This window comes from Bidens hawaiensis, unplaced genomic scaffold (genome assembly GCF_021521415.1).
Source record: "Bidens hawaiensis isolate Kalapana, Puna unplaced genomic scaffold, B.hawaiensis_p1.1 tig00001961_1, whole genome shotgun sequence".
Taxonomy (NCBI): domain Eukaryota; kingdom Viridiplantae; phylum Streptophyta; class Magnoliopsida; order Asterales; family Asteraceae; genus Bidens; species Bidens hawaiensis.
The window spans coordinates 1,191,967-1,204,037 of record NW_027491109.1 but is presented as its reverse complement, the minus strand read 5'-3'; the positions used below and the strand labels follow the sequence as shown (position 1 = coordinate 1,204,037).

At 36.1% G+C, this 12,071-nt stretch overlaps 1 long non-coding RNA gene across 1 annotated transcript; it reads left to right on the top strand.

The window, feature by feature from the left end:
• Positions 1 to 8,059: 8,059 nt before the first annotated feature.
• On the top strand, positions 8,060 to 9,986 carry LOC143602865 (uncharacterized). The gene is made up of 3 exons (XR_013147933.1): positions 8,060 to 8,148; positions 8,414 to 8,482; positions 9,773 to 9,986. It is a non-coding gene; the product is annotated as an uncharacterized LOC143602865 (long non-coding RNA).
• The last annotated feature ends 2,085 nt before the right edge of the window (positions 9,987 to 12,071 follow it).

Sequence of the window (12,071 nt, the reverse complement as noted above, 5' to 3'; positions counted from 1 at the left end):
AACAGGTGATAGTCAGTTGTTAGGACCTGAAATTGTTCAAAGGACTACTGACCAAGTTATACAAATCCGTGAACGATTGAAAATGGCAAGGGATAGACAAAAGAGTTATGCGGACATACGCCTCAAGCCATTAGAATTCAAAGAAGGCGACAAAGTATTACTTAAAGTCTCGCCTTGGAAAGGTGTCATCCGATTTGGAAAGAAAGGAAAGTTAAGTCCAAGATTCGTTGGACCATTCAAAATACTCGAAAGAATTGGACCAGTTGCTTATCGGTTAGAATTACCCGATGAAATGAAAGGCATTCATGACATATTTCACGTATCTAATCTGCGCAAGTGTTTAGCCGACGAAACCCTTGCTATGCCATTGAAAGATGTTAAAAATCAACGAAAAGCTTAAGTTTGTGGAACAACCTATTCAAATAGAAGATAGCATGATCAAGTTTCTCAAACACAAACGACTCAAGCTCGTGAAAGTCAAACGGGATTCAAGACGAGGACCTGAGTACACGTGGGAACTCGAGTCAGAAATGAAGAAAAAGTATCCCAATCTATTCCAATAAATCTCGAGGACGAGATTATTCAAAAGGTGGGGAGGATGTAACACCACGTCCCGAACCCTCTCAATTTTGGTCTAAATATACTAACTTAGAAAGTACAAGGACCAGAAATGATAATTCTAAAAATAATGTCCCGCCACGGTACGCGACGGGGTAATATGTAACCCATCGAGAGCGCGATGGGGTTGATGAGTCACCGGACACGTGTTAATACCGTATCGACACGTGGCGTAATATGACAGGCCACGTGTCAACACCGCATAAGGCGGTGTACTTTTGCGGCTTCGCGGTACACGATCAGTCCCAAAGGACCGGGCACGGTACGCGACGGGGTCCAGGATTGGCTATATAAGGGGGGTGACGGGCATGAGCTCAAATCATCCCAAAACACCTTCCTTTACACACACATAGCCTTGGAAAACGTGCCCTGTTGCTGTAGCAAGCCGACGTACTGTTTTCTCGATATTCGTGCAAGAAACGAAGTTGGAATTAAGCTAGAAATCACCTAAGCAAGTAGATCAAGTCCTGCCTTATCGTGTTATCATTCTGAGCATCCAATCTAAGGTAGGAATTATGTTTAAGTTATTTGAATTATAGCTTAGACTATAAATCGAGGCTATGGCCTTTAATCTTGATCGTATTTTACAAACATTCATTCACAATCATGTTTTCATAAAACGTTACTTCATGATGAAGTAATCTTAAACAAAAGAGATATTTTGACGGGCATGTAGTAACTGGAAGGGGGATATCATTAGTAGTAAGTTTCTTGCCTAAGGAAAAGGATTCGCATAAATCCCAATCAACCGAGGGACCCGTTTACTTACCTGGAGAAACTTACCAACGTGATAGAACCTATTAGGACAAAGCATGCTATATCAAACGTCACGTAAAACTAAGTGTTTTCATTCACAATCAGAGACAAACGATTTCAATGTTAAGCTTACAATCGTAGCTTAACATCATTCAAAACATTCATACGAACCTATTTATGTATAGGTTAATATCATTCACAGTCGATCAATCAATCAGTCAAGGTTTACAACACCGACGGTACAGGTGAATACGTTTAAACCTTTTTAATCAGTCAAAACATATTTATACTCAATGAGACGAACGGGTGTTTGTCTTAACGAGTTAATCAATGTCTACATGAGATAATGAAATCTCTGAAACATTATAATACAAAGTAGAGAATAATATCAACTCAGACCGAATACGCATGTGTCTGGATCCAAACATAACTGTTAAAGATCAATCAATCAATCAAAGGCAATGAAGCCGCAAGCTTAAACGGTCATGACCTGTTCTCAGTTTAGGGCTGTTTGGCTCGGGTAATAACGTTGTGTGTGTAGGGCAGTGGTACATATACCGGAAGTAGAAATGCTTCCGCTGAGATTGTCAAGAAAACTATATTTGTATTATATTGTCATTCAAAATGTTTTATTGAGTCATACGTGTTCACCAGCATATAGCTGACGTATTTTTCCAACCCATTGCAGGTAATTAAGCATAAGTAGCATTAACAAGGATTGGAGTCTTAATGAAGATAGAAGCGCGTACAAGATGGCTCCATTTTTGATATAAAATCCTTGTAATACGTAAACATACCTTTTGTAAACTAATACTAGGGTATTTAATTCCCGAGTAAATTTTCAATGTAAATTATTATTATATTCAACTTAAAGTCTTCCGCTAAAATTAACCCATAAACTCTGATATATTTACAAAACAGGTACCAACTTGTGGTCACACGCTTAGGCCCTAAGTCGGGGTGTGACAGATAAACATAGACTAACTTGTTTGTCAAAACAACAAAGTCTCATAATCAAAGGAAAACTAGCATGAACAACATTCTAACCACCTAAGATTACACTAAAGTAGCCAAATTCATGAAATTAATATAAACTTATGAAACTTTAATTAGCAAGTCATCACCAAGTCAAGAATCATAACAACACTCATCAATTTTCCAATATTAAGTGTAGGGTTTCATACTCATCAATAATTATATAACCAAGTTAATTTTTACTAGTCATTCCTAACTTAGTAATGTAAACAAAGATTTCATGAACATTCAGAGTTTATAAACAAACATCTAGAACATAGTTTTCCAACATGAATGCCTAAACATTTGCAAAATTAACAAAGTTATGTAACATAACAAACATGAACACCATCAATATCAACTTATTAATTCAACCATATTCTTGAAATAAAACCACTTTACCAAAATCATGCATAGATAATATATCACATTAATAAGAGTTTCAACATTGTCTAGATAGCAAAAGTAATTAGCCCATAAGGCTTAGTACAACTACAATCAAACTAGAAATAAGCTTACAAAACATGTTAAAGAACAAAGGAATGAAAACTAAGATCAAGCAAGGATTGAAGAATGGAATGATGGATATTGAGGATGGTGGAAGCCTTCAAACTCTCAAGGAACACATAAACTAATTTTCAAGGGTCGAGAGAGAATCACCAAGGCTCCACACACCAAAATGAAGTGAAAATAAGTGTTTATAAGCTTCTGGACAAAGCACACGGTCATGCACAAAAAGTGCATGGTCGTGCACTATTTTGGGTAAGTCAAACTTTCACTTTCGGCGACTCAGAGTTGCAGGTTCCAAAAAGGTGCACGGTCATGCACAAAAAGTGCATGGTCGTGCATTTCCGGCACTAGCTAGTGCACTTTCAAAATTAATGTGTCTTGTCCTCGGCATCGGATAGTGCACGGGCTCGTGCCCTCGGAAGTGCATGATGGTGCACAAAAAGTGCATGATGGTGCAGTTTCACTTTTGGCACGATAGTAGATATGCACGGGTTCCAATAAAGTGGCACCGTCATGCACATAAGGCGCATGATGGTGCCGTTTCAGAGCATGGTCATGCACTTTCCTAGCATGGTCATGCACTTTGGCACGGTATCAGATGTGCATGGGTTCCGATAAAGGTGCACCATCATACCCATAAAGTGCATGATGGTGCAGTTGCTTAGCATGGCCATACACTTCCTTAGCATGGTCATGCACCTGCTCTCTGCATGGTCATGCACTTTCTTAGCATGGTCATGCACTTTTGACAGATTCTTGATTTTTGTCCGAAAAACGCCATCTTTTCATCGTTTCTTCGTCGGGCGGGTGCCCGGACCTGCAAATTCATAAATAACTCAAATAAGTACCGAATACAACGAATTTTCATGGAGTTTTACCAAAATAAGAGGATAATTTGATACTAAAATGTGTACACTTTGTGTTACATCAGCTTCAGAATTGGGAATTATTGTCGTCATTCGAGCGGGTAGAGATGGCAAAATAGGAAGAGAACCTGAGGAACAATCCACCACATAGTCAATTTCCAGATCTAGAGACGGATCTGGTAGTATTGACTGAGATCTGGATGTTAATATCGAGACGTCATGTTCCGATTTAACTAAATCCAAAATCGGTGGGAGTAATAGATTTTAAATCAGATCCAGAGCAAACCTAGCCGGAAAATCCAGATCCCGACGAACCATCGACATTCTGTTTTTCCCCAATCTTTATAGTCCTCAAACGTTCGTCAGATCTGGACACGAGTGCCTCCAATTGAGCTATTAGAGATGAAGGTGAAGAAGCAGAACCTGAATAACGATCTGGAAGTGGCGACGGAAAATGGGAACACGGAGATTCAACCACAGAAGTGACGTATCTGGAATCCTGTCGTCTAATCCAAGCAATCACCGCCTTCCGAAATTCTCTGGATTCAGCTCTTTGATCTTCCAATACCGTCAAGGTGTTTTTGATTTCAGCGACAACACCTTGAAGCCATGTGATATGCTTTTCATGAGCGTTTAAACGAGTAATTGTAGGAGTTTCCATGGAAGATAAAAGGAATCGGCAGGTCTAGGGCAGGTCGGACCAATGATAGGGTTTGATATGTTGTAGATTGAATTTATAGGGTTTACATGTCGTATGCGGAAAACAACTAAACCTTAGTATGCGTGGCAAGTAACAAGCGAAGATGAGTTTGAATTATAAACCGATAGCACGTGTACACATTCTAAAATGGATTTTACATATTTCCCCTTTCTAACATAATCAATTACATATTAATTAAGACATAAATTTTAATTACATATTTTCTCCGTTTGTGCCACATTACCCATTTACCCATTTCAATTCATCACCAAACTATGTCTTCTTCTTTGTTCGACCTTGAGAACCAAACGAACGTAACTTTGTTTCTTCCTTTTCCAAGTTCTTTGTTCGATTATGGGTAATTCATGTGTTACGAGTTTTCGATTCTTCTGTATATTTCTTTTGTTTCTTGTTTGTGTGTTCCTCTACGTTTTTGCATTTAGGGTTTTGTATGAATTGCTTAAATCAGCAAGTAAACACTTTATACTTGAATTTACTATTAGGCTTGGTCGGTTAGTCCGAATTTAAAAATTTAAAGGTTTCGGAAGCATTCAATTTCTCTATTTTTCACCAAGCTTACGACGTCGGAGCTTCGAACACACCCATCATAAATTGAATCTCTTAATATTGATCAACTATCACTACAAACAAAAAGCCATTTAGTGGCACACATATTTAATGACGTTTAGGTTTTGTGCCACTAATTTAGGTTTTTAATGGCACTTTGTGTATGCCACCTTTGATTATAACACATGTTTAGTGGCACTTAATTTTAATGCCACTAATTTATGATTTTAGTGGCACTTTATGTATGCCACTATAAATCTAGTGTCACACGTTTTTAATAGCATTTAGCTTTTGTGTCACTAATTTACGTTGTAAATGACACTTTGCGTATGTCATTTTTGTTTATAACACATTTTTAGCGGCATTTAGTTTTAATGCCACTAATTTAAGATTTTAGTAACACTTTGCGTATGTCACTAAATCTAGTTTCACATGATTTTAATAACATTTAGCTTTTGTGTCACTAATTTAGTTTTTTAATGGCACTTTGTGTATGTCATCTTTTCTTATAACACATTTTTAGTGGCACTTAGTATTAATGCCACTAATTTAAGAATTTAGTGGCAATTTATGTTTGCCACTAATTTAAGATTTAATGGCATTTTTAATATGAGAAAAATAAAACATATAAAAAACAAAAATAAAATCGTCATTTTATATAAAAATTGTTATTTTATATTCCCCCAATATCTCAAACCCTCGCTTGCGCCTCCGCCTCAAACTATTTGACCACCACCGCAACCATAACCGCAACTGTCTCCGACTCTGCTCCGCCTCAAACTAGATGAGCACCGCCGTAACCGCCTCCGCCTCTTCTCTTCTCCGTCGGTCAATATTCCTTGATATATATTTCAGCTCCGGATATTATGTCGGTATGTGTGCTACCAATAGTTGCGATTCGATCGGAAAACAATCGTCATAATACGTGCTATCAGACTACTTCTATCTCAATTCGATAGATTCAAAGGTCCGCCATTGTTTTTATTGTTTTAATCTCACTTCAGCTTGTTTAGATTAGTTTAATGGTGTTTGTATTTTGTAAATTTGTTGAATCGTAACCTTTTCATGACAGTTAGGGTTTAGGTTAGTTTATTTTTGGTATATTATAATTAGCGTTGTTAATAACAAAATACTTGATTTATGGCATAAATTTCATAGAACCAGTTAAGATAATGTTGAATTTGGCTTATATTCCAGTCAGATATTGAGTTCACACTTCAAATTTAACATATTCTGTCATAGACTTTTAACAACTGTCAACTGAAGCTGTTAGCTCAGATCTAATAATAATAGTAATACTAATAAATTCGTTGATTCGCTATATCTATATATTCATATAATAATATGTTATTTTATGATTTTAGACTTTATTATACACTTAATTCCTGTAGCAAACTTAAAGATTGAGATCAAGTTCTAGTAGTTCTCAACTTCTCATATAGTCATACTGATAATCCAGAAAGATCCTAAATTATGCTTATGTAGAACTCAAAATGTTTTGACTTATTACTAACATATTTGTTCGTACGTGTTGCCTTTATTAATCAGTGAATGTGTTTACTAAAATATGTTATTTTGAAGGCACAACCTATTTCATATAGTAATATTTATTCATGATATATAATTTTCACTCACAGTGTAATTGGAGAAAAGGAGGGGGGGGGGGGATTTATGTTCGTTAGTTTATTTTGTTTAAGTTTGTTAATATATCAATTTCAGTCTAGTTTCAATGACTTTTTAAGAGCAACACATTTTTGTTCACATTTTATTATAATTGGTTTTAGCTTAGTTATATTACTTTATCTATGTTCAGAGTAATATCTGTGAGTTGTTCGCTTATATCAGTAAAAACAATGATAAACAAAAACGAACCCGTTCATTTCTTATAAAGATCATACACGACTAATAAACTACTATTGCTAATTCACAAAAAGGATAAAATGTTTCTGATATTTTGCTCATAATAAAATAATATATTTAACAACAGATTGAGAAGCCTTTGCAAATACATGGTGTTAGGCTGCAAGGGTTGAACATAATGAGACATATTGTGATTCTTGTTTTGGTGCAGAATCAGCATGTCTAATTTTCTGTTATTTAATTTGTATGTGTGAATTCTTTTAAACTATCTCGAATTTTTACAGTCATATGGGGAATGTTGAAACTCATGCGAGGACGTTGCCAAGAAGCCTGAAGAATGTGGGAGACTAATAAAACTGTCATATGTTACTCGCTTTGTTGAGATTGGAGTTTATTTTGATTAGGTTGGTCTTTAAAAAACTATCTTTTATTATCGCTATAGGCTTCCATTTCACTAACTTTAGTTGTTAATACTAGTTTTCATTTGTTTAACTGACAAGACCTGCGTTTCTGGATATTCAACAACTTAATCATTCAAACGATGAATAAGTTTTGGCTGATGCTTGTTGGGCACTTTCGTATACTTCAGATGGTACAAATGATAAAATCCAAGTTGTAATTGAAGAGAATATGTCACCAAGATTTTTGAGTTCCTAAAGTGAGTATTTTAATCTTTTTTGGCTGAATTGTAATTTCTTTTAGCTTGTTTTGTTTATAATGTCATGCAATTTGGATTGTTTGGTTGTTTTAGTCATCCATCACCTTTAGGACTGTCAATCATCTAAAATTCTTAAGGTAAGAATGTTAAACTAATCGTTTCTTTAGGATTTTTCATAAGATATCATGTGAATCAGTTTAAACTAGTTTAAAAGTATACTGCTAAATGCATCATTTTGTTGGAATGTTTCAGGGTATCTTCACGATAGCTTCATGACCTGGAAAAATTCGCGGTTTAAAAACCTGGAGACGATCTTTTTACGGATAAGGAAAATGCGTTGGTTGTTTGATTGCCAACATCTGAATGTGGTCCAATTTTTGGGTGCTCTGACTCAAAGTATTCCAATGATACTAATACCGGAGTATTGGCCAAAGGTTATAAACCGTGACCATTAATTTCTAGATTTATTTTTGAATTTGGCATTACATTTATTCATATAAGTTTTTGTATATTTTAGGTTGATCTTCGTTTTAAATTTTAAAGTGGAAAGGAGCACTAAAGCCAATAACAGCTTTGAAATTTGCCATGGATATAACAAGGTACTTATAAATTTCCATGTTTGCTAATATAAATACTAATGTTCAATACTTAGTATCTAGACATAATTAGAATTGAAGTCATGATTCTTGACTCTTAACTATTGTTATTTTGGTAGGGCAATGAACTATTTCCATGAATTAACTAGAGCCTGAATATTCACCGGGATCTTGTAAGTTCTACAAAATTTGAATGTGTGAACTTTGTTTAATGTTTATTCATCATAATTACTAACTACTTTCTTTTCTTATGTGAGTTAGAAAATAGGACTATTTTGCGGGCTGCTTCTGGAAAAGTTAAACAATAAAAAGCTCGTGTCCTGTCATGACGTTACATGTAAGTGTTAAAATATTTAAACCACTAAGCTAATTTGCTTCTATTGTTGATATGGTTTATTTCAAGACAGAATTACAGAAATTGTCCTTTATGTATGTACCAAATTTCACTCATTGTCCTTTATCTTCAAAATTGATGTATTTTATCCTTTATGTTTACATATCTAACAGTGTTTATCCTTTAACCCTAACTCAGTTAGATTTTCTCGTTAACTTAGGTCATGTGCCTTGCACATGAGGGCAAATATGTACTTTTACCCATTTAATTAAAAAACATTTTAATATCCATTTATATGTATGTCTACACACCTCTTTCTTTCTTTTGTTCTTCTCTAGTACACAGCGGCCACCACCACCACCAACCAACCACTTGTCACCATCAACCTCCGACAACCACCGCTAAAGCACAACCACGCCACCGGAAAACCACGCCACCTTTCTAGTACGGTGAGGCCTGTAACCTCTATAACCCATTACAAACCCTAGAATCTCAAACTGAAAATTCGATCCCGTGGTTTACAGTATGCAAATGAAAACATAGGGCTTTTCATCAGAATGTAAAGACATATCGATTGGTAAAAAACTTACTTCGAACTGTGCTCTAATCGACGCTGTTGGGCCTCGCCGGAAAAAAAACTCGCCGGAAAAACGTACTTGAGTGCTTTCGAACAATTAATTGCGCTCAGTTTCACGACAAATGTCTTGGAGTAATGAAGGAGGAGAAGGAAATTGTTGTTTTTGATGCTTCAGTTTACTAATTATATGTTTAGTATCAGGTATGGTTAGGACTGGATATGGACTGGTGCGGCGACATCGGGAAAGCTTAAATGGCGTGGTGGTGATGATTGGAGATGGTGGTGACAGACATGGTGGTGGTGTTGATAATCAGTGATGGTGGTTGCCGGATATTGTTGTGTGAGGGTGGTTGGAAGAGAGAGAGAGGGGGGGTGGGGACTAATATTATATATATTTATTAAAATATTTTTAATTTAATAAGTGAAAATACCAATTTGCCCTCATGTGCATATCACATGACCTGACTTAACGAGAAAAACTAACCAGGTTAGGGCTAAAGGACAAGCGTTGTTAGATTCGTAAACGTAAATGATAATACATATCAATTTGAAAGATAAAGGACACTGAGTTAAATTTGGTGCAAACATAAAGGACAATATTTGTAATTCTGTCTTATTTCAATATGTTACGAACGATTTTAGGTTTTAAATTAATCCGGTCACACAAGTTAGTGTTCATATTGTTTACATACTGAAAACTCTTGTTTTCTTATTAGGTACCTTGCATGAAAATTGAAGATGGTGAAAGAGGTTAATGAGCGCGGTGAAGTTTATAGTTTTTATTCAACTTTCCTTTTTATATTTGTATTGATTTTAGAGTTACTAGATATTCGGTATGTGTGGAATGTGATCGAGATTTTAATTGTGGTGAAGATATTATGATTTCTATATTCAAAAAGTTTTTAGTGGTAGTTGAAAAAGAGCGTTACTAAGCCCAGAAGTTATGGCAGTAAAAACAAAGTGTCACTAAAAGTCTAAAAGTTTGTAATGGCAGCACAAAAAAGTGCCACAAAAAGTCAAAAGTTTGTAGTGGTAGATGAAAAAAGTGTCACTAAAAGTCCAAAGGTTTGTAGCCAAAAAAACTTCCACTAAAAGTTCAAAAGAAAATTTAATGGCATACAAAAAAAGTGCCACGAAAGGCCCAATAGTTTGTAGTGGAAGTCGAAAAAAGTGTTACTAAAAGGCTTTAGTGGTAGCGCTTCTAGTGACACTTTTTTTGTGTGTCACTCATTCCAACAGGGTTCTTTAGTAGCACATATTTGATTTTATGTGACACTTTTTGTGTGCCATTAAATGGCTTTTTATTTGTAGTGTATCTTGTTTTGTATGTAACAACATATACAAAGATCTTACTCTTCTAATAAAGTAAATTAATGAGGTTTAGCTGTCAACCATATATTTAGTTATAGCCTAATTTTCCTTCATAATCTTCTATGCTCTCATCTCATACATCATAGCTATCCATGGCCACATGTCAAAATCATTTTGGTAATTGAGTTATAAAATCGTCAATTTTCCCTCATAATCTTTTATTTCATTCATCTTAGCTATCCATGGGTCATAGGTCAAAACCATTTTGACAACTGGGTTATAATATAGCTAGGAAAATCTTTTTTGTATGGTTGATTTGTTCATTCGGTGTGTCCAGTTTTTTCCATTACACACTATACGTTGTATTATCCAGTGTAACTAGCAGACGTAGTCTAAAATTGTAAATATTGGATGACGATGATAATACTTGTAATAAAACAACAAATGTAACTAGCAGACGTAGTCTAAAAAATTTGGTCGGCCATCAACCACTATTAAGAGCTCGCCGCGGCAACTAATTTGGGATTTCCGATCACTTTTCCGGCATGTCAAAATCGACACCACTGGCTTCGACGCCGAGTGTTTGGTGTTTGTTTTACCTCCCAACGTCGACTCGCAGAGGTGGTCTCGATTGAGCCATCCAGATCTTAAATCAAAGAATGCTTTGTGTTTATCTGTGTCTAGACCTCCGTCAAGATCTACTTTTGCCGTTTTTGCCGGTTCACCCAGCGGGTCACCGGGTCCGGTCCGCTCGCCGCCCGCAAGACCCGGCCGGGCTATTAGAAAACGGGTCAAACACCATGACCCGGCCCGGTAATGGTCCCGGGTCGGACCGGTCCGACCGGCCAGGCCTGGACGGGTTTCAAAACATTGGTAATAATGGAAGACGATGATAGAGATATAATTAGCAGGTTACCAGATTGTTTACTTGCTGAAATCATTTCTCGTTTACCCAAAACAAGATACGCCGTTCAAACATGTGTTCTCTCCAAACGATGGAAACATATTTGCAAACATATTTGGACTTATGTTCCCAATCTCGTTTTCCAACATTATATTTATTTAGATATGAGCCCCAGTTTCTTTTCTTTCGTGGACAAAACCCTAACACAACGCGGTGAATCAAAGATCAAGGAATTCAAAGTGGACTGCTGCTATCATCGGTTTGAATCCCTGGTCGAAAATTGGATCCATTATGCTATCCGTTGTAATGCTGAAAAGCTTACTTTGGATTTATCGAATTTTGAATCTGAAGCTGTTGCATTCCCGTTGGGTCAGTTATTTTTCATCAATTCATGTTTTACAGATCTGGCATTGGGTGGTTGTTCTTTTAATCCCACCGGGGCGATTAGTTGGAAAAACCTTAGGCGTTTGTCATTAATTTCGTGGGTGAAATTAGATGAAGACCATTTATATTGTGTTGTCATTAGTTGGTAATTAATCGGCCTTAAGACTAAGGTTGCAAATCTCAAGGACTATTTCTTGCATGTCTAACATAGGTTAAGGTTACCTCTTAACCATTAAGACTTAAGGTTACATCTTAAACATTAAGAGGTTATGAACCATTAAGATGTAGTCTCTTAATGACCAAAGAGGTTACCAAATAGCCCCTAATAGAAAACGATGCTCTTGATTCCATAACAACACTGGTCATCAATATCATACGTAATTACGTACGCTAACAACCTTATAGTCAGCTTCCTG